Source organism: Arachis hypogaea, chromosome 20 (assembly GCF_003086295.3).
Source record: "Arachis hypogaea cultivar Tifrunner chromosome 20, arahy.Tifrunner.gnm2.J5K5, whole genome shotgun sequence".
Lineage (NCBI taxonomy): Eukaryota > Viridiplantae > Streptophyta > Magnoliopsida > Fabales > Fabaceae > Arachis > Arachis hypogaea.
This window is the reverse complement of record NC_092055.1, coordinates 66,019,826-66,041,824: the sequence shown is the minus strand read 5'-3', so window position 1 is coordinate 66,041,824 and position 21,999 is coordinate 66,019,826. Positions and strand designations below refer to the sequence as shown.

Genomic DNA, 21,999 nt, shown 5'->3' with positions numbered 1-21,999 from the left:
TTGGTTGTGCATATAGTTAACTTGTTCTGGTTGCTGCTCTTCATATATTTCTTCATTCTTCCCCCATCCATTTGGTGGTTGATTTGGAGTGCCCACTGTTGCTATTTGAATACCATCAATCCTCTTAACCATCATCTCCATTTGCTGCTGGATTTGTTGGTGCATAACTTTGTTCTGTGCCAAGATAGTGTCTACACCTTCCATGTCCAACACACCTTTCCTTTGATGACTGTAGAAGTATTGGTTGTTGGTCACAGTGTCTATGAGATTTTGGGCTTCCTCAGCTGTCTTCATGAGTTGTACTGAACCTCCTGCTGAATAATCAAGGGCCTCTTGAGCTTTCAGTGTCAATCCTTCATAGAAATTTTGAAGTCTATCCCATTCACTAAACATCTATGGTGGACACTTCCTGATCAAGGCCTTGTATCTTTCCTAGGCATCATACAGTGATTCTCCATCCATTTGAGTGAATGTTTGCACTTCTGTCTTCAATCTAATGATCCTCTGAGGTGGGTAAAATTTGGCTAGGAATTTGCTCACTAGGTCTTCCCAATTGTTGGTGCTTTCTTTGGGGAATGTCTCTAGCCATTGAGAAGCCTTATCCCTCAAGAAGAATGGAAACAGCAGCAGTTTGTAGATATCTGGATGCACACCATTTATTTTGACAGTTTCACAAATCCTCAGGAAGATGGATAAGTGTTGGTTTGGATCTTCAAGTGGACCTCCTCTATAGGAACAATTGTTCTGTACCAGAGTAGCAAGTTGAGGCTTCAACTCAAAGTTGTTTGCATGAACATTAGGAGTGAGTATACTGCTCCCATAGTTTCTTGGATTGGAGAATGTGTAAGAAGCTAGAACTCTTCTTTAAGGTAGGCCATTGTTGTTGGCCACCTCCTCTGGTGGATTAGGGAGATTTCCCTCCATCTCTTGGTCTTCTTCTTCGGATTCTTCTTCTCCAATAACACCCTTCCCTCTTGCTTCTCTTCTCAATCTCAAAAATGTTCTCTCTGGCTCAGAATCAAAAGAGGTGGATTCACCTCTTCTTCCTCCTGGTATACAACACAAACAAAACCAGAAACCAAAAACAAAGTACTCTATTACTAGAGTGAGGTTAAGGTTAGCTTAAAAAAAATCTCAAACAGTTAGTATGCTTAAAAAAACAAAGAAAAAATGCTTAATCTAGATTATCACCTACTTAATCATTGTCAATCTAAATCAATCTCCGGCAATGGCATCATTGACTTGATGAGGAAAAAATGATTCCACACAAACTCACCGGCAAGTGTACCGGGTCGCATCAAGTAGTAATAACTCACAGAAGTGAGGTCGATCCCACAGGGATTGATGGATTGAGCAACTTTAGTATGGTGATGAATTTAGTTAAGTGAATATTTGATGAATCAGGTGAAATTTGAATAACAGAAAGGAAATTGCAAGTAAATTAGAGTGCAGAATGAAAATTTACAGAAAAGTAAATTGCAGGAAACTTAAATGGCTGAAACTTAAAGTGCAAGAAATTAAAAGAGCTGAAACTTAAATTGCAAGAAATGTAAATGACTAAAACTTAAAGTGCAAGTAATTTAAATTACGGAATCTAAACTGCTAAGAAACTTAAATTGCATGAATAATAAAGAGAATTGGGTGCTAGGATGTCAAAATAGAATGTAATAATGTAAACTAAAGTGAATCAGAGAGATTTGAGGTGAAGGAAATTTAAAGAAGGTGATTCATCAGTACTTGAGTACCAAAACAGAAAAGAGAATGTAGAAGATAAAAACTAGAAATAAAACTTAGATTCGATTTAAAATTCTAAAACAAAAAAGAAAATTGCAGAAGAAAAATAAACAGAAAGGAAAGCTCAGATCAGATTCTCAATTCTTAAACAGGAAAGTGAAATTGCAGAAGAGGAAAAACAACAGAGAGAAAAGTTGAAGAGCAAATTAAACAGACAGAAAACTCAGATCCGATCTTCAATTCTCAAATTCTAAAAACAAGAAGAAAAATAAAAGAAAGCTTCAGCACCAGTGCAGAAGATGAAGAACAGAAGGGAAACAGAAAGCAAACTAAGCTCAGATCTCTAATTCTACCCAATTCCTAAAAGAAGAGCTCAAAGAAAAGTAAAAAGAAGATTAAACTCCAAGAGAAAAAAAAGGTCCTAAGGAAATCAATTTTCTCCTATTTATACACTTTCTAATTCTGCCATCAAGTACTTGGAGTGGGCTTTTTGGCCTTTGTTGCAGTGGGTCAAGGTGGCACTTGATTGCAGCTCCCAGAGGAAAGTTGCGTTCTCAAAGTGAGCGCAGCATTCATTCACCCACGCGTACGCGTCTCTAATGCGTGCGCGTTATTGCTTTGTCGAATATTCATCACATGTACGCGTGCTTCACGCACAAGCGCCCTTTTGTGTTTTTGTCCATCGACGCGCGCACGTCATATACGCGTGCGCGTCATCGTTGTCTTCAGCCTCAGCCATGCTTGCGGGCCATCTTCACGCGTGCGCGTCCCTTGACAGCGTTCATTAACTGAACGCTACGTTCGCGCCATAAACGCTCCTCACGTGTGCGCATCCCTTGCACGTGCGCGTGGATGGTAAGTTTCCACTTCTACGCCCCAGCATCATGTACGCGTTTGCGCCAACCATCACTTATGTCACATCGACACGTGCGCGTCATGCACCCGTACGCGTCGGTGACCAAATTCAAATTCCAACTCTGAAAGTATCACATGCGTTCATTCAAAGTAAACATAGCGTTCGTTGCTGGTGAACGTTGATCCTCCTTCCACGCGTTCGCGCCAAGCATGCGTACGCGTGGATCTCCAAAAATGTCATCCTACGCGTAAGCACCTTGTACACGTGCGCGTCACTGGTGAACGTAGCATTCATCAAATGAACGTAGCGTTCACCTGCACCTCACTTTTTTTGCTTTTTCTTTTCATCATCTTTCTCCTGTCATCAATCAAACATGCCATCAAAGTCTCACCAAAATCATAAGAATTTGCATCTTTCATAATAATCACCTAATTCTTGCATAAATCTCATGATTTTGTATAAAATAAATGATGTTTGATTGAATCAAAATAAACGTGAAATTCCTCTCCAATCACTTACTTATTGTACAAGAAAGTGCATAAAACCTAATGAAACAAATGAAAAATGCTTGTGAAACTAGCATAAGATGACTTGTCATCAGAGGCTCTCTCCTCTCTCTAGGTTTTAGGATTTCTACTCTAATTTCTTCTTAGATTTACATTTTATTTCTATTTTTACTTACAATCCCTTGCAATTTATTGTTCTAGCACCTTTGTTCTTCAATTCTACTTGTTATTTCCTTCACTTTGTTATCCTTATGTTTATGCACTCTTGATAATTTGGATCTTTGTTAATGCAATTTATATGTTCATGTTGTTATTGCTTTCTTCAGTTGTCATTGTTAATTTCTTTTAATTGGTAGCTGTTAGATTTTATTTTTGTTGCAATTTTACCATGCTTTTATTGTGTGCTTACCAAGTGTTTGATAAAATGCTTGGTTAGATTTTAAATTAAATTTTTGTATTCTTAGCTTGGATTGAGTAATTTTGAAACTCTTGAATCGTCAAAGTCTCTTATTGGTTGGTGATTGAAAGTTGCTAGTTGGCTTGAGCTTCACTAACTCTAGTCTTTGATTAGGACTTGTGAACTCAAGTTGGTTTACTCACTTGACTTTCCTTCAATTGTTAGAGGTTAACGAAGTGAGAGCAATTTGCAGTTACCATCACAATTGACAATGATAATGAGGATAGGAATTCCAATTCTCAACCCTTGCTAGGACTTTTCTTAGTTGTTAGTTATTTTCTTGTTATTTACATTCCTTGCTTATTAAACTCAAAACCCAAAAAGATACAACCTCATAACCAATAATAAACATACTTCCCTGAAATTCCTTGAGAGACGACCCGAGGTTTAAATACTTCGGTTAATTTTATTGGGTTTGTATTTGTGACAAACAATCTAAACGTTGATTGAGGTTTAATTGTCAGTTTAGAACTATACTTGCAACGCGATATTTTTGTGAAAATCTTTACCGACATTTTTCCTCCGTCAATTTTTTGGCGCCGTTGCTGGAGAATTGCAAATGTGTGCCTTATTATTGGTTATTGTGAATATTGTGAATACGTTTGCCTTTTGTTTTTTGTTAGTTTTTGCTAGTTTTAGGACTTTGTTTACTCATTTCTTATTAGTTCTTGTTTTTATTTTCCCCTTTCATTATGAATTCTTACCCCTTTGGCTATGATTTTGGTTTAAATTATGTTGTAGGGAATAGAGGCTACAATGAGAACATGCATCAAGGATGGAACAATAAAAGGTAGGAGGAGCCTCAAGCTTATGGACAACCTTCTTGGCAACAACCTCCTCCAACATACTATGAGCAAGAACCACCCTTTGATGCATACCCATCTAATGGCTATGGTGGACCTCCTTGTGACAATCAACAACCACCACCATATACCTATGAACCCCTTCCTCAATATAGCCCTCAACCACCATACTCACAAGCCCCCTACAATCAAACACTTCCATATGACCCTAACCCATATCCACCATACCAACTACCTTATGAGCCATATGAACCATACTTAGAACCACCCACATTTCAACCCAATTACTCCCAAGAACCACCACCTCAATATATACCACCTCCAATGTATGCGAACTTTCAACCACAAGATGAATTTTCCTTTCCACCACAACCCTCCATAGGGGAATGTCTATATCCATCAATTCAAGAGCAATATGATCCTAATTATGTTAGCCAAGTGGAACAAGAGCCACGGGATCATTTTAAGGAAGTAATGGATTGACTTCAAGCAACCATACATCAAATGGAGCGAGAGGAAGGCCGAAAAGCACACGAAGCTTTCATGGCTAACATTGCCAAAATGAGAGCCACCATCGATCCATGGGACTCATGTAACAACCAAAGCATTTCCACAGATGAATGTGGAAAGTCAACCAAAGAGCAAAGCATGAAAGAGATCTTAGAATCTCAACTTGAGAACAAGGGACTGGAGTGTGTTGTGCAACAAGTGGAAAAGATGGAGAGTGTTGAACCGCCACATCCTTATCCTGATGAACCACCCTCCTATCATGAACCTTTCATCTCAAGAAATGAACCCTTATATCCACTCCACTCTCTAATGGATGACACCCTTGGTGTTCTTCTTCAAGGGCAAAGAGAGATGCAGCAGACGACACTAGAGTTCATAGCTACCTTGACCGAGGTAGTAGATAATTTAGCTTCACTGCGCTTCAACACTCAAAGTACGCCTATGGTCGCCTGTGGAGAATCTAATGAGGAGCGTAGCATGAAGGAGAAATTAAGAACTCCGGTGGAAAGTGAAGAATGTGACTTTGTATTGGAACAATTGGAGGAAGCCGTAATTGTTGAAGAGGAAGAAGTGGTTGAAGACTTAGGAGATGCTGAACCTCCATGGAATCTAGAGTTGTAGAGTATTCCTCCAAGAAGCTTGAAATTAATGTTGAGGAGGGTAGTGCACAACCTCCAAGGCATATTCCCTATGAAGAATTAGACAAGATAGATCAAGAAGCAAGTTCCCTTGGTGATGATGATCATGAATCAACCTATCCTAGTAATGAATTTGCATCCACAAGTGAACCCCGTGAGTTTGAAGAGCCTTCTCCCGATGAAATTGAAAGCGACATTGAGGTAGATTCCTCTCAACCTTATATTCATGATTTGAGTGACGGAAAAGAGTTGGATGAATTCAGTGAGGAAGAGCGTGAAAGTGAAGAATCTTTTCAAAAGGTGGAAGTCCCTCGGCAAGTTTGGACAAGAGTTGAATATGCTTTGTCAAGATCGTTGGAGACTTCTCCACCTAGGTTGCCATCTATTCCTTCATTTACGTGGGTAAAACTTATCTCTATTAGCTTTACCGTCCCACTTGAGTATGGTATTCTTAAAACAGATGGCCAACTTAGGAGGCTTTGTGGAATGAAGCGTAAGAAAAGGATGTTTAGTGGTTGGAGTTACAAATCAAGACTTATCAAGGTTGAGATTTCAAGAGCTAGATGCAAGGGTTGGACTAGTGATCAATTGGTTGGATCTAAGAGAAGAATTTGGTACTTCATGGAGAATTCGGATTGGTTGCCACCCGGTTGGAACAATGATGATCCACTTAAAGACGGGTGTAGAAACAAGATTTGGAATCCTGGCATACAAAAGGATCAACTTTGGGAGCTCAAAGCTTGTGAAGAACTTCATCAATGCTTGATGAATTCACTTGGAAATATTGGAGCTTATTGGAAGTCCAAGCGTTGGTGGAAGTTTCAGGATGAGTTCAAGCACAAGCTACCATGACAAGGAGCTCACAAAATGTCCAACTTAAGGACTTTAACTAAAAGTGCTAGGTAGGAGACTCCCCACCGTGGTAAATTCTTCCGATTCTATCTTTTATTTATATTGGTTATAAGTTAAATTTTTAATTTTAGTTAGATTTATTTATTTTGAGTTATAGTTTAGCTTGTTTAATAATCTTTGACCTTACTTTGGTAGTTTGTTAGCTTCTCAATCAGATTAAAAAGAAAAAGATGACACGCGTACGCGTGACCGACGCATACGCGTCATTTGCAATTTTGAATTCCCACACGTGAGCATGGCCAACGCGCACGCGTCGTATGTTAATGATACCTCCTCCAGCATAAAGACCCGAGAGTTGTGCGGAAACTGTGCGAGTGTTGTGCGAGGAGCACAATTCACACCCACGCGTACGCGTGCATGACGCGTTCGCGCACTACAAGAATTTGACAAATTAGCGACGAATTTTTGTGAGAAATATTTTTTGTCACTAATCCGTCACTAACTTGCGAGGAATTAGTGATGCACTAACAACAAAATTAAAGTGTGGTCATAAAATATCCGAACTTGATAAAAGCGAGTGATTAGCGAGAGATTCACGAGTAAGTTTGTTTCTCGCAGATGGAGTTTTGTAGCTAAAAAAAGAGTGGGGAAAATTTCGTCGCTAATTTGTCACAAATTAATTAGCGACTCACAATGTTCTAGCAAATCAGTCACTTAGGGGTTCAATCGAATAAAAGTAAAGTAGCGAGGGATATTATTGTCACTATTCCGTCACAAGTGTTTGATATACAATTAGCTAGAAACAATTCACACACTAGTTCGTCGCTACATAAACTTTGTGCAAAAAGGCTAATTAGTGAGGAACAATGTTACTAGCTAATCCATCACAAAGACTTGAAATGCATTTTGTGATGGAAAAATTCCTAGCTAATTTGTCACTAAACTTTTTATTTTTAGCGAGCAACTAGTTTCTCGCTAATTTCTTACATAATATTGTAAAAATTCAAAATTAGGGAAGCGACAGAAAACACTCATCGCTAACTCGTCGCAACGGATAAATCATTCAGCTAGGGAGGTGTTCCTTGCTAATTAGTCGCTAAAGTGAAAATACGGATATTGAGTGCCTAGTACCTAATAGCGAGAAATTTGCGATCGTTTAACAACTGACACCCTTCGTTCGCTGATTTCAAGTCGCTGATTAGCGGGCGAAATACATTTGTCGCTAAGTTGTCGCAATTTTAATTTAGCGAGCGATTTGGCAACTGCAATCTTATCACAAAGCAAAAGCTATATCCTACCTATTTGGTAGCAAATTACTCGCTAATCTCGTTAGAAATTCGTCGCATAGTTTTAACAACTCCAAAGCTAACCGAGAAAATTTTAGAAGTAACTGGTCGCAATTAGGTCACTAATCAAAAGCTTATTTAGTGAGGAATTAACAACTGATTAACAACTGTTAGACTTTCCTCGCTTATTTTATATTGCTACTAATTTGTGAGAAAAAATGTTAGTCCTTATTCTGTCCTTATTTCATGTTAATATTAATCGCTAACCTTTATATAAATCCATGGAAAATTCATGGAATTGCCAACCATGCTAATGTAATTTGTCATAATTTTGTCACTAATCTAAAGTTATTTTAAATGAGATAATAATTAAAGTCCCAAAGTTGTGACTAATAATTAGCTAGCTAATTTTTAATAACTAATAATTTACAATATTCTAACAAGATGTCAATTCTAAAAAATATTACAAACAACTAAAATCAAAAGGTTTTTCTTAAAAAAGATTTTTTTCCTTATTAGATCACAAATTAGTCATTATTTTAAATGGAAAGTGTGCTGTTAATTTGAATCGAAGTTTTAAATTAATATATTTTAAAGATAAGTTTAAAAATTCAATATTTTTAAAAAATAGGAGCAAATTGTTGATATTTTCAATCACAAAATATACTAGAAAAATATATAATAGATAAGATAATTAAATTGTTATACATAAGGATTTATTTGTATATGATTATTATTAATTAGAATCATTTTAGAATTCATTCAATAAAGATTAATTTGAGCTAGCTCTTGAATTAATTAGGATCGTCAAAATGAGCCAAATCTGTTGGACTAGCTCGTTTACTTGACTTAAATAGATGGATATTTGACTTTAAAATCAAACTCGTAAAAATACAAGTCTAAACGACTTATCCATATTTATCAGAACCGAACAGGTCGGCCGGTTCAACCAAAAAACCAGTGAACTGATGTCCTATCCGGTTTGGTTCATTATTAAGATCGGACTTGCAATTAACTCGGTCAACGACGGTCAAACCCTTGAAAACTGGGTGATTTTGTCGCAAATCGGAGTCGGTTTAGTCGGTTGACCCGCACTTCCTCCTTGACCCGCGCGCTCCACACGTAGACCAGCAGGGTGTGGATCACTGTAGGAGCATCTATTTGAATCCCCTTCAAAAAGTGGCGTCTCTAACGTTCGATCCTTAAACCTGAGAGTGAGTAAAAGATGGATATTTGACTTAAATAGATGAATATTTGACTCTAAAATCAAACTCGTAAAAATGCAAGTCTAAACAACTTAGCCGTAGTTATCAGAATGGGATCGGACTGGCCGGTTCGACTGAAAAACCAGTGAACCGTTGTCTTATCCAATTTGGTTCATTATTAAGACCAGACTTGCAATTAACTCAGTCAACGGCGGTCAAATAGTTAAAAACCGAACGGTTTTATCACAAACCGAACTCGATTTAGGCTGTTGTCCCACACTTTCTCCTTGACCCACGCGCTCCACATGTAGACTAGCAGGGTGTGGATCGCTATAGAAGCATCTATTTGAATCCCCTTTAAAAAGTTGCTCTCTAAGGTTAGCCTCCATCTCAATGTGACAAGTGAATCTTCAATAGATGTGATGCTTATAATTATATATATACCATATTATTTTATATGTGCCACTAGTAGATTTTTTATTATATTTACTCATTATTTTATCCATTATCTAAAAGTATGAATTATATCATAATTTACATATAATTTAATTAAATTAAATTTAAATAATATAAAATGTTATTATCATTTAATTTTTATTTTTAATATTTAAAATTTGATTTTATTATAATTTTATATATTTATTAAATTATTATTGGATTAAACAGTTCAACCAATAACCCACCGGTTGAACCACTGATCCAATGATCCAGTAATTTGACTAGATTGATTGTTTGTTCGGTTTTGATAGTTATAGACTTAGTTCGATTAACCATAAAAAATAGTGAATTAAGATTTTTCATGTTTATTAAAAAAAATTTATCTATCTTACAAATTTTTTTTAAAAATTTATCTTTTTGTAATAAATCAAAATAAAAATTTAAAAACAAAAGAAAAAAATTAATAACTCAAAAAAACAAAATAAATTATATTAATTTAAAAACATTTAATTTCAAAATTAAAAACGCACAAATGAGCGTCCTTTCCATTACTTCAAATAAAAAATTATGTATAAGCGCTCTTTACAGTACTTTAAATTAAAAATTGAAAATCCCATTATCTCATAATAACTTCCTTTTATCATTGGAGCCACCGCCATAGAAAGAGAAAGACAAATGCTTGAAACAACCCCAAATGACCTAACATAACCCTCCTTAACATTGTCTCTTCAATGATTCGTGCGCCGAAAATCAGTCTCCTACACCCACAATCAGAGGCTCAGCGTCCCCTATCGTGCTCCCGCTGCTCCGCCATCGGCGCTGCCGGACAGCACCAACCCTGGCTTGCGTCCCGCGACCATTTTCTCTTCCTCTCCCTTCCTCATAGCGCATCTCTGTCCTCGTCGTCCTTCCTGGCAAAGCTCCACACAGCAACAGGCCAGCAGCACGTTGTCGTCCTCCACGACTCCACACATGCCGCAACAACTCTCTGATAATAGTGGACACTACATTGCGTGGTAATTCACTGTTTGGTTGTCATCTATTGAAGGATCTTCTATATTGTATGGTTTCATGAAGATTGCATCCTTTTTATTTATTTTGTACTAGCATACATGATGATTCTCCTAACCTCAATTTCTTTGGCAAACAATAAGATGGGCTCAATAGGTGTACTTATTTACGTCATTCTTACGTCTATAGACCCACACAAGTTAATTACTGAGTCAGTCATAACATAGAACCTCCTAATGTAAGACCCAAACACTCACTTTTGCCGATTAGTTATCGTTCCCCGCTTGTGGTTAACTTTGGACCCTAAGTAGTACAGCTACCAAGAGAAAGAATTTAAATTTAATGCACTAACTGCCTTTCGATCGTATCCTGCCAGATTAGAAAATGTGGTTCGGTCTTGCATTTTTCACTTGAATGGTCATGCAAATGCAAGACTCAATGCATCAAAATTGAAATTCACTTTATATAATGTAAGATACGATATCTAGGGAATTAATTTAGAGATATCTATCAATAACTTCTGGTCTTTTACATCTAAACTTCTTTGTATTTTCTTATGGTTATGTTATAATCATTGTTCTAAAAATTAAACCAGACCGGCCAGTTCAACCGAATTAATCAGAAACCGGTCATCTAATCGGTTTGGTTAAAGTACAAAAATGTCTGGCTAAAAATTGGTAAAAAATCGGTCGAACCGACGGTTAATCGGTGAACTATTTTGAACCGAACGGTTTTTTCCGGTTTTTAATTTTAAAAAAAATGAGAAAAATAAAAAATATATAAACCCTCCCCCAGTTTCTCTCTTTTCACTCACCCAGAACCCAACCCCCCCTTCTCTCTCTACACTCCACGGAACCCTAGCCCCTTTTTCTTTCTCTCTCCCAACAAACAGCAGCAGGAAGTCAGGAGCCACTGCCCAGAAATCATCGCCTGTGGAAGGTGAAGGTATACTCGTCACCTGTCGTTGTTTCTCTTTCCCTCGCCGTCGTCTCTCTCTATCGCAGTCGAGCCCTCTCTGTCGCCGTCGAGCCCTCTCTCTGTGTCGCCGTTGACAATCAATCTCTGTGTGTCGCCGTTGAGCTCTCGATCTCTCTGTGTTACCGTCGAGCTAACGACCCTTCTCCGGTAAATAATGCTGCTTGAATTATTTTTACTTGCTTTTTGTACTTTTGTTAATAGGTGTTGATTGGGTTGCTGGTTTTACTATTTTAGTGATCTTGATTTTCTGAGTTAATAGTACTGCATTACTGATTTTGATCATTTTTTATTATCCTGAGTTGTTGATTTTTTGAAATGTTGTTGCTAATTTTTTGGAATAATACTGTTGCTGGTTTTCTAGTTTTCTGATTTGGGTATGGCTGATATTGTGAGTGAATGGCAAGTTCATGCGGAGGTTCGGGTTCTGTGAGAACGCCAAGATGGATCAGGTGAAGACATCCATAGAGAATGATGTTCTTACTGTCACTGTTCCCAGGGCTGAAGTTAAGAAACCTGATGTTAAGCCCATTTAAATCACTGGTTAAACAAGATAATTTTTCTTAATCCCCCCGTTTTAGTTTTCAAGCCTGTGTTTTCGTTTTGTTGTGAATTGTGATTACCTAATATCTATGATGTTCATGTCCTAGAAATATAAATCATGTAGTAGTGGTAAATAAGAAAGCAAGATTATTATGATATGAGATGTCGTCAAGTATGCAGTGCACGAATGGAATTTTTTCTGTGGCTGTGCTTTGAAAATCCTATCTATGATGGAAATCTTGAAACTAACAATGATGATTATGATTTTTTATGATTAGAGTTTTGTTTAGTTAAAAAGGTAAAATTTTAAATTTTATTAGGTTAGAAATTATTGAATTTAAATATTTGAAATTATATATTTAATTTTTAATAATTTTGTTTAAAATTTATTTAACCCGGTTGAACTTTGGTTGAACTCCGGTCGAACCATTAAACCAGTGAACCAGTTATCTTATCGGTTTATTAACCGGTCCGGTTCTCACAACCTTGGTTATAATTATAGTGAATGTATATGTAACACATGGTGGTACTGTAAGCTTGTTTTCTTTATGTGGAAGCGGAACATATTTGTAGTTTCTTGTTTTTCTTTGGAAAACAAATTGGCACAGTAGTATTGTAAATAAGTTTGAATATTTAGTTTTACAAAGGGACAACTTCTAAATTTATTATTCATACGTCCCTGTTTTCCTTTCAAAGTTAAGCGAACATTGCACACAAATTTTGAGGAGGTTACATGGGCAAAATTGAAGTCTGCTATTTATGCTATATTCTTGAAGCAACCCGACTCTTGTGATTTGGAAAAGCTTTATCAGGTATTCCTAGATATTCTGTTATTATTTATTATTCACAGTTGGGTTAGCTTGGGTTTGTCCTGTGAATTTTATGGTGAAATAGCTCATTAGTATTTTATGGTGAACTCTTCTGTAGGCTGTCAGTGATCTTTTCATATATAAAATGGCTGAAAATCTTTATCAGCAAATTGAAATGGAATGTGAAGCACATGTATCTATAGCTTTGCAGTCTTTGGTTGGACAAAGCCCAGATTTGGTTGTTTTCTTATCTCTAGTTGAGAGATGTTGGCAGGATCTTTGTGACCAAATGTTGATGATTCGGGGTATAGCCTTGTATCTGGATAGGACATATGTGAAGCAAACAGCAAATGTACGGTCCTTATGGGACATGGGCTTACAACTTTTCCACTAACATCTTTCATTGTCTCCTGAAGTTTAACACAAAACTATTATCGGTCTTCTAAGAATGATTGAAAGTGAAAGGTAAATCCTTATGTTACAATCATAATCTTATAAATGAATGTCAGACCTCTTAATATATGACGGTGGCAGGGAGTATATTTCCTTGGTTTTTCTATTTGCTGTCATCATAGATTTTATGTTTCTTCTTGCCATTACCTTGCATGGGCTAAGTTGATATGACACTGATGAGACCATGAGGGAGCATGTGCTGTCAAAATACTTGTAATATTTCTAATTTCCTGTTTCAAAATATATCAGTAACCATTGTAACTGGTTGACATACAAAGGATAATTTTGTGAATAGTTTTGGCTTGAGTAGTTTGTTAATTTATTTTTAATGAATTTGGTCCAGTAGAATACATCTTTATTATATATGAGCATTATTTATGGTTATGTGAATTAATTTCTCTCTCTTACCATAAAAAAAGATTAGCTAAATTATCATGTTTTGGGGGGGGGGAACGGGAGCATAAATGTCCTTTTGTGATGGAGCTTTCATTTTTCTGTTGTTCGTCTGGTATTTCGGATTAGGTGAAGCAGTGGATAGAACGCTTCTAAACCATCTTTTGAAGATGTTCACAGCACTAGGAATATATGCAGAAAGCTTCGAGAAGCCATTTCTTGAATGCACATCTGAATTTTATGCTGCTCAAGGTATGAAATACATGTAGCAATCAGATGTTCCAGATTATTTGAAGCATATGGAGGTGGTTCCTTTTCTTTATCCCCTTCTATTATCTTGTAAGCTTGAATTGTTGGTATTTGTATGTGCTCCTTTAAGTAGTTCTTTAACTATTGGATCTTGCCATGCCATGTATGTATTTTATCTAATCATGCATAATAGTTATCTTTGCATAGTTGAACCCTGCCTGCATATCACATTGTTTATGTACTAAATGGATATTTTTGTACTCATTTTTGTAGACAAAAATGCAAGAGGAACATGATAGATGCCTGATCTACTTGGATGCGAGTACTAGGAAGCCGCTGATAGCCACAGCAAAAAAGCAACTTCTTGAACGCCATATACCTGCCATTCTTGATAAGGTTGTGACTGCTACTAGCTTCATGATTTTTCTGGGTGTTCAACTCCCTCCCCCCTTCTATTTTCACCTTACTTAAGCTTGATTATTATTAGGGGAGAGTGATTTCATTTGATTTTGACTTTAGCTTGATTATTGGGTCTTTATTGATTAATCGATCAATTAATTAATTAATTCAACACAATTGATTTTGTTCTGTTCTTGATTTTCTCTGTTCTTGATTTTTTTTGTTCTTGCTATGGTTTGTTGTTTGATGCACCACTATTTCGTGATATATTTTGTACTTAATTGAGTGGATTTTGTCCACTAAACTCACACTTATTCATATAATTTGCATGTTTAACATTTTCCTTCCTAAATTCTGTGCTATGATTGAAAACATGCTTCTTTGGCCCTAAATTTTCTAACTTTAATCCTCTCTTATTACCATTCAATGCCTTGATATGTGTATTAAGTGATTTCAGAGTTTATAGGGAAGGAATAGCTTAGAGGATGGAAAGGAAGCATGCAAAAGTGGAAGGAATACAAGAAATTGAAGGAATTGCTAAGCTGTCCAGCTTGAACTCTTCGTACTTAACTGACCATAACTTGAGCTACAGAGGTTCAAATGAGGCGGTTCCAGTTGCGTTTGAAAGCTAACATCTGGGGCATCAAAATGATATATAATTTATCATAGTTGCTTTGGCGTTTAGGGGCGCGCACATGTGCATCTGCGAAAATTCAGCGTATCAGAATTCGCCCCCAGCGATTTCTGGGCTGTTTTTGACCCAGTTTTTGGCGTAGAAAACACAGATTAGAGGCTACAGAGTGGAGGAATGCATTCATTCATGAATCAATTCACACAATTTAGGTTTTAGATGTAGTTTCTAGAGAGGGTGGTGGTGCACAAAATCATAATCAACACTTTTGCAATTTCGCACAACTCACCAGCAATTGCACTGGGTCGTCCAAGTAATACCTTACGTGAGTAAGGGTCGATCCCGCAGAGATTGTCGGATTGAAGCAAGCTATGGTCATCCTTGTAAATCTCAGTCAGGCGAATTCAAATGGTTATGAGGTTTTGATATTTAAAATATAAATAAAACATAAAATAAAATAGAAATACTTATGTAATTCATTAGTGGGAATTTCAAATAAGCGTCTGGAGATGCTTTGTGGCTTCTGAACTTCTGCTTTCCTACTGCCTTCTTCCAACCATGCGTTACCTCCTTCCATGGCAAGCTGTATGTTGGGGGATCACCGTTGTCAATGGCTACCGTCTGTCCTCTCAGTGAAAATGGTCCGGCTACGGGTTTTGTAGGGCTAATCATCTGTCGGTTCTCACTCATGTTGGAATAGGATCTATTGATCCTTTTGCGTCTGTCACTACACCCAACACTCGCGAGTTTGAAGCTCGTCACAGTCATGCTATCCCAGATCCTATTCGAAATACCAAAGACAAGGTTTAGAATTTCCGGATCTCAAGAATGCTGCCAATTGATTCTAGCCTATACCACGAAGACTCTGATCTCACGGAATGGAAGGCTCTGTTGTCAGGAGAGGCAATCATGCGTCGTGAACCAGGAGGCTAAGAGATACACACTCAAGCTATTGCAGATAGAACGGAAGTGTTTGTCAGGCACGCGTTCATAGGTGAGAATAATGATTAGTGTCACGGATCATCACATTCATCAGGTTGAAGTGCGAGTGAATATCTTAGAGAAGAAGTAGGCGTGAATTGAAGAGAAAAACAGTAGTAATTGCATTAATTCATGAAGAACAGCAGAGCTCCACACCTTAATCTATGGGGTGTAGAAACTCCACCGTTGAAAATACATAAGAACAAGGTCTAGGCATGGCCAAATGGCCAGCCCCCAAACGTGTAAAAGATGATAAAAGTTACATTTGGTGATCAAAGATGAAAATACAATAGTAAAAGGTCCTATTTATAATGAACTAGTGGCCTAGGGTTTACAGAAATAAGTAAATGATGCAGAAATCCAATTCTGGAGCCCACATGGTGTGTGCTTGGGCTGAGCATTGAAACTTTTTCATGCATAGGCTGTTCCTGGAGTTAAACGCCAGCTTTGGTGCCAGTTTGGGCGTTTAACTCCAATTCTGGTGCCAATTTGGATGTTTTACGCCAGAATTCCTTGAGCTAACTTTGAATGCTAATTTGGGCCATCAAATCTCAGGCAAAGTATGGACTATTATATATTTCTGGAAAGCCCAGGATGTCTACTTTCCAACGCAATTGAGAGCTTACCGATTAGGCATCTGTAGCTCCAGAAAATCTACTTCGAGTGCAGGGAGATCAGAATCCAACAGCATCTGCAGTCCTTTTTCAGCCTCTGAATCAGATTTTTGCTTAGGTCCCTCAATTTCAGGCAGAAAATACCTGAAATCATAGAAAAAGACACAAACTCATAGTAAAGTCCAGAAATGTGATTTTTATTTAAAAACTAATAATTATATACTAAAAACTAACTAAGTCATACTAAAAACTACCTAAAAACAATGCTAAAAAGCGTATAAATTATCCGCTTATCACAACACCAAACTTTAATTGTTGCTTGTCCCCAAGCAACTAAAAACAAAATAGGATAAAAAGAAGAGAATATATAATAAATTTCAAACTTATCCATGAAGATTAGCCTCAATTAGATGAGCGGGACTTATAGCCTTTTTGCTTCTGAACAGTTTTGGCATCTCACTTTATCTTTTTAAGTTCAGAATGATTGGCATCTATAGGAACTCAGAATTTAGATAGTGTTATTGATTCTCTTAGTTCAGTATGTTAATTCTTGAACACAGTTATTTTATGAGTCTTGGCCGTGACCCTAAGCATTTTGTTTTCCAGTATTACCACCGGATACATAAATGCCACAAACACATAACTGGGTGAACCTTTTCAGATTGTGACTCAGCTTTGCTAGAGTCCCCAGTTAGAGGTGTCCAAAGCTCTTAAGAACACTCTTTTTGCTTTGGACCACGACTTTAACCGCTCAGTCTCAAGCTTCTCACTTGACACCTTCACGCCACAAGCACATGGTTAGGGACAGCTTGGTTTAGCCGCTTAGGCCGGGATTTTATTCCTTTGGGCCTTCCTATCCATTAATGCTCAAAGCCTTGGATCCTTTTTGTTTTTCCCTTGCCTTTTGGTTTAAAGGGCTATTGACTTTTTCTGCTTTCTTTTTCTTTTTTTTCTTTTTTTTTCGCATAAAATCTTTTCTATTCACTTCTTTTTCTTGCTTCAAGAATCAATTTTATGATTTTTCAGATTATCAATAACATTTCTCCTTTTTCATTATTCTTTCAAGAGCCAACAGTTTTAACATTCATAAACAACAAATTCACAAATATGCACTGTTCAAGCATTCATTCAGAAAACAAAAGGTATTGCCACCACATCAAAATAATTAAATTAATTTCAAGATAGAATTCGAAACGATGTACTTCTTGTTCTTTTGTAATTAAAAACATTTTTCATTTAAGAAAAGTGATGGATTCATAGGACATTCATAGCTTTAAGACATAGACACTAGACACTAATGATCATGTAATAAAGACACAAACATAAATAAAATATAAAAACGAAAAACAGAAAATAAAGAGCAAGAAAATTAAAGAATGGGTCCACCTTAGTGATGGCAGCTAGTTCTTCCTCTTGAAGATCTTATGGAGTGCTTGAGCTCCTCAATGTCTCTTCCTTGCCTTTGTTGCTCCTCCCTCATGGCTATTTCATCCTCTCTAATTTCATGGAGAGTAATGGAGTGCTCTTGGTGCTCCATTTTTAGTTGCTCCATATTCGAACTCAAATCTCCTAAGGAGGTGTTGATTTGCTCCCAATAGTTGTGTGGAGGAAAATGCATCCCTTGAGGCATCTTAGGGATTTCTTGATGAGGGACTTCCTCATGCTCTTGTTGAGGTCCATAAGTGAGCTCTCTTGTCTGCTCCATCCTTTTCTTAGTGATGGGCTTGTCCTCTTCAATGAGGGTGTCTTCCTCTATGACAATTCCAGCTGAATTGTAGAGGTGACAAATGAGATGAGGGAAGGCTAACCTTGCCAAAGTGGAGGTTTTGTCAGCCACTTTGTAGAGTTCTAGAGATATGACCTCATGAACTTCTACTTCCTCTCCATTCATGATACTATGGATCATGATAGCCCGGTCTATTATAACTTCAGACCGGTTGCTAGTAGGAATGATAGAGCGTTGGATGAACTCCAACCATCCCCTAGCCACGGGTTTGAGGTCAAGCCTTCTTAGTTGAACCAGTTTGCCTCTTGAGTCTCTTTTCCACTGAGCTCCTTGTATTATTGGCAAGTTGAATGCCAACCTTACATTTTCCGGACTAAAATATAAGTATTTCCCCCGAACTATTGTAAGCCAATTCTTTGGGTTCGGGTTCACACTTTGATCATAGTTTTTGGTGACCCATGCATTAGCATAGAACTCTTGAACCATTAAGATTCCGACTTGTTGAATGGGGTTGGTGAGAACTTCCCAACCTCTTTTTTGAATCTCATGTCGGATCTCCGGATACTCATTCCTTTTGAGCATGAAAGGGACCTCGGGGATCACCTTCTTCTTCGCCACAACTTCATAGAAGTGGTCTTGATGGACTTTTGAGATGAATCTCTCCATCTCCCATGACTCAGAGGTGGAAGCTTTTGCCTTTCCTTTCCTCTTTCTAGAGGTTTCTCTGGCCTTAGGTGCCATAAATAGTTATGGAAAAACAAAAAGCAACACTTTTACCACACCAAACTTAGAAGGTTTGTTCGTCCTCGAGCAAAAGAAGAAAGAAGGGAGTAGAAGAAGAAGAAAATAGAGGAGATGGAGAGGTGGGAGTGGTTCGGCCAAGGGGGGAGAAAGAAGTGTTTATGATGTGTGAAAAGGAATGAGGGATTAGGGGTTTATAGAGGAGTGGAGAGAGGGGTAGGGTTCGTGTATTAGGGTTGGGTTTGGGAGGGAAAGGATTTGAATATGAATTGTGAGATGGGTGTTATGGGGAAGAGTGGTGGAGGTGATTGGTGAGGGGTATTTGAGTAAGGGTGTTATGGGAAGATGTGAAGAAGAGAGAGATAGTTGAGGTAGGTGGAGATCCTGTGGGATCCACAGATCCTGAGGTGTCAAGAACTTCTCATCCCTGCACTATTTTGGCATGTAAACGCCCCTTGAGGTGCCAATCCTGGTGTTAAACGCCAGCTTGCTACCCATTTCTGGCGTTTAACGCCAGCTTCTCTTTCCTTTCTGGCGTTAAATGCCAACTTTTCTTCCTTTGCTGGCATTAAACGCCAACTTGGTGCCCTTTTCTGGTGTTAAACGCCCAGAATGGTGCCAGACTGGGCGTTTAACGCCTATTCTGCTACTCTTACTGGCGTTTAAATGCCAGTAAGCTCATCCTCCAGGGTGGCTATTTTCAATGCTATTTTTGATTTTAACTTTTGTTTTTGTGACTCCACATGATCATCATCCTAAAAAAAACATGAAATAACAATAGAAATTTAACATAGATAAGTAAAAAAATTGGGTTGCCTCCCAATAAGTGCTTCTTTAATGTCAATAGCTTGACAGTGGGCTCTCATGGAGCCTCACAGATACTCAGAGCATGATGATGGCCTCCCAACACCAAACTTAGAGTTTGAATGTGGGGGCTCTATTTGACTCTGCATTGAGAGAAGCTTGTCGTGCTTCTTCTCCATGTGTACAGAAGGAGATTCTTTAGCTTTACACATAAGGTAGTCCTCATTTACTTGAAGGACCAACTCTCCTCTGTCAACATCAATCACAGCTTTTGCTGTGGCTAGGAAGGGTCTGCCAAGGATGATAGATTCATCCTTATTCTTCCCAGTGTCTAGGATTATGAAGTCAGCAGGGATGTAAAGAACTTCAACCTTTACCAAGACATCCTCTACAAGTCCATAAGCCTGTTTCCTTGAATTGTCTGCCATCTCTAGTGAGATTCTTGCAGCTTGCACCTCAAGGATCCCTAGTTTCTCCATTACAGAGAGGGGCATGAGGTTTATACTTGACCCTAGGTCACACAAAGCCTTCTCAAAGGTCATGGTGCCTATGGTACAGGGTATTAAGAATTTTCCAGGATCCGGTTTCTTCTGGGGTAATGTTTGCCTAATCTAGTCATTCAGTTCATTGGTGAGCAAGGAGGGTTCATCCTCCCAAGTCTCATTACCAAATAACTTGGCATTCAGCTTCATGATTGCTCCAAGGTACTTAGCAACTTGCTCTTCAGTAATATCTTTATCCTCTTCAGAGGAAGAATACTCATCAAAGCTCATGAATGGCAGAAGTAGGTTCAATGGAACCTCTATAGTCTCTGTATGAGCCTCAAATTCCCTTGGTTCCTCAAAAGGGAACTTCTTTTCGTTCAGAGGACATCCCGTGTGGTTTTTCTCACTGGGAATCACGCCCTCCTTACTTTCTCCAGGTTCGGCCATGTTGGTCATGGTTATGGCCCTGCACTGTCTCTTGGGATTTTCTTCTGTATTGCTTGGGAGAGTGCTAGGAGGAGTTTCAGTAATTCTCTTACTCAGCTGACCCACTTGTGCCTCCAAATTTCTAATAGAGGATCTTGTTTCATTCATGAAACTTAGTGTGGTCTTAGATAGATCAGAGACTATGGTAGCTAGGCCAAAATGACTCTGCTCAGAGTTCTCTATTTGTTGCTGAGAAGATGATGGAAAAGGTTTGCTATTGCTAAACCTATTTCTTCCACCATTATTGTTGTTGAAGCCTTGTTGAGGCTTCTGTTGGTCCTTCCATAAGAGATTTGGATGATTTCTCCATGAAGGATTATAGGTGTTTCCATAGAGTTCTCCCATGTAATTCACCTCTTCCATTGCAGGGTTCTCAGGATCATAAGCTTCTTCTTCAAAAGATGCTTCTTTATTACTGCTGGATGCAGCTTGCATTCCAATCAGACTCTGAGAAATCATATTGACTTGCTAAGTTAATATTTTTTTCTGAGCCAATATGGTATTCAGAGTATCAATCTCAAGAACTCCTTTCTTCTGAGTTGTCCCATTATTCACAGGATTCCTTTCAGAAGTGTACATGAACTGGTTATTTGCAACTATTTCAATGAGTTCCTGGGCTTCTTCAGGCGTCTTCTTCAGATGAAGAGATCCACTAGCAGAGTTGTCCAATGACATCTTGGACAGTTCAGATAGACCATCATAGAATATGCATATGATGCTCAATTCTGAAAGCATGCCAGAAGGACACCTTCTGATCAATTGCTTGTATCTTTCCCAAGCTTCATAGAGGGATTCGCCTTCCTTCTGTCTGAAGGTCTGGACTTCCATTCTAAGCTTATTCAATTTTTGAGGTGGAAAGAACTTTGCCAAGAAGGCATTGACCAGCTTTTTCCAAGAGTTCAGGCTTTCTTTAGGTTGTGAATCCAACCATGTCCTAGCTCTGTCTCTTACAGCAAAGGGGAAAAGCATAAGTCTGTAGACCTCAGGGTCAACCCCATGGGTCTTAACAGTGTCACAGATTTGCAAGAATTCAGGTAAAAACTGATGAGGATCTTCCAATTGAAGTCCATGATACTTGTAATTCTACTGCATTAGAGAAACTAATTGAGGCTTTAGCTCAAAGTTGTTTGCTCCAATTGCAGGAATTGAGATGCTCCTTCCACAGAAGTCAGAAGAGGGTGCAATGAAGTCACCAAGCATCTTCCTTGTATTGTTGGCATTGTTGTTATTTTCGGCTGCCATGTCTTCTTCTTTTTCAAAAATTTCTGTCAGGTCCTCTCCAGAGAGTTGTGCTTTAGCTTCTCTTAGCTTCCTCTTCAAGGTCCTTTCAGGTTCAGGATCAGCTTCAACAAGAATGCCTTTGTCCTTGTTCCTGCTCATAAGAAAGAGAATAGAACAAGAAAGTATGGAATCC

At 38.0% G+C, this 21,999-nt stretch overlaps 1 non-coding gene across 1 annotated transcript; it reads left to right on the top strand.

Annotated features, from left to right (window-relative positions):
- The first annotated feature begins 21,318 nt into the window (after window positions 1-21,318).
- LOC112787596 (small nucleolar RNA R71) lies at window positions 21,319-21,422 on the top strand. Its single transcript, XR_003195001.1, has one exon. It is a non-coding gene; the product is annotated as a small nucleolar RNA R71 (small nucleolar RNA).
- Window positions 21,423-21,999: the final 577 nt, after the last annotated feature.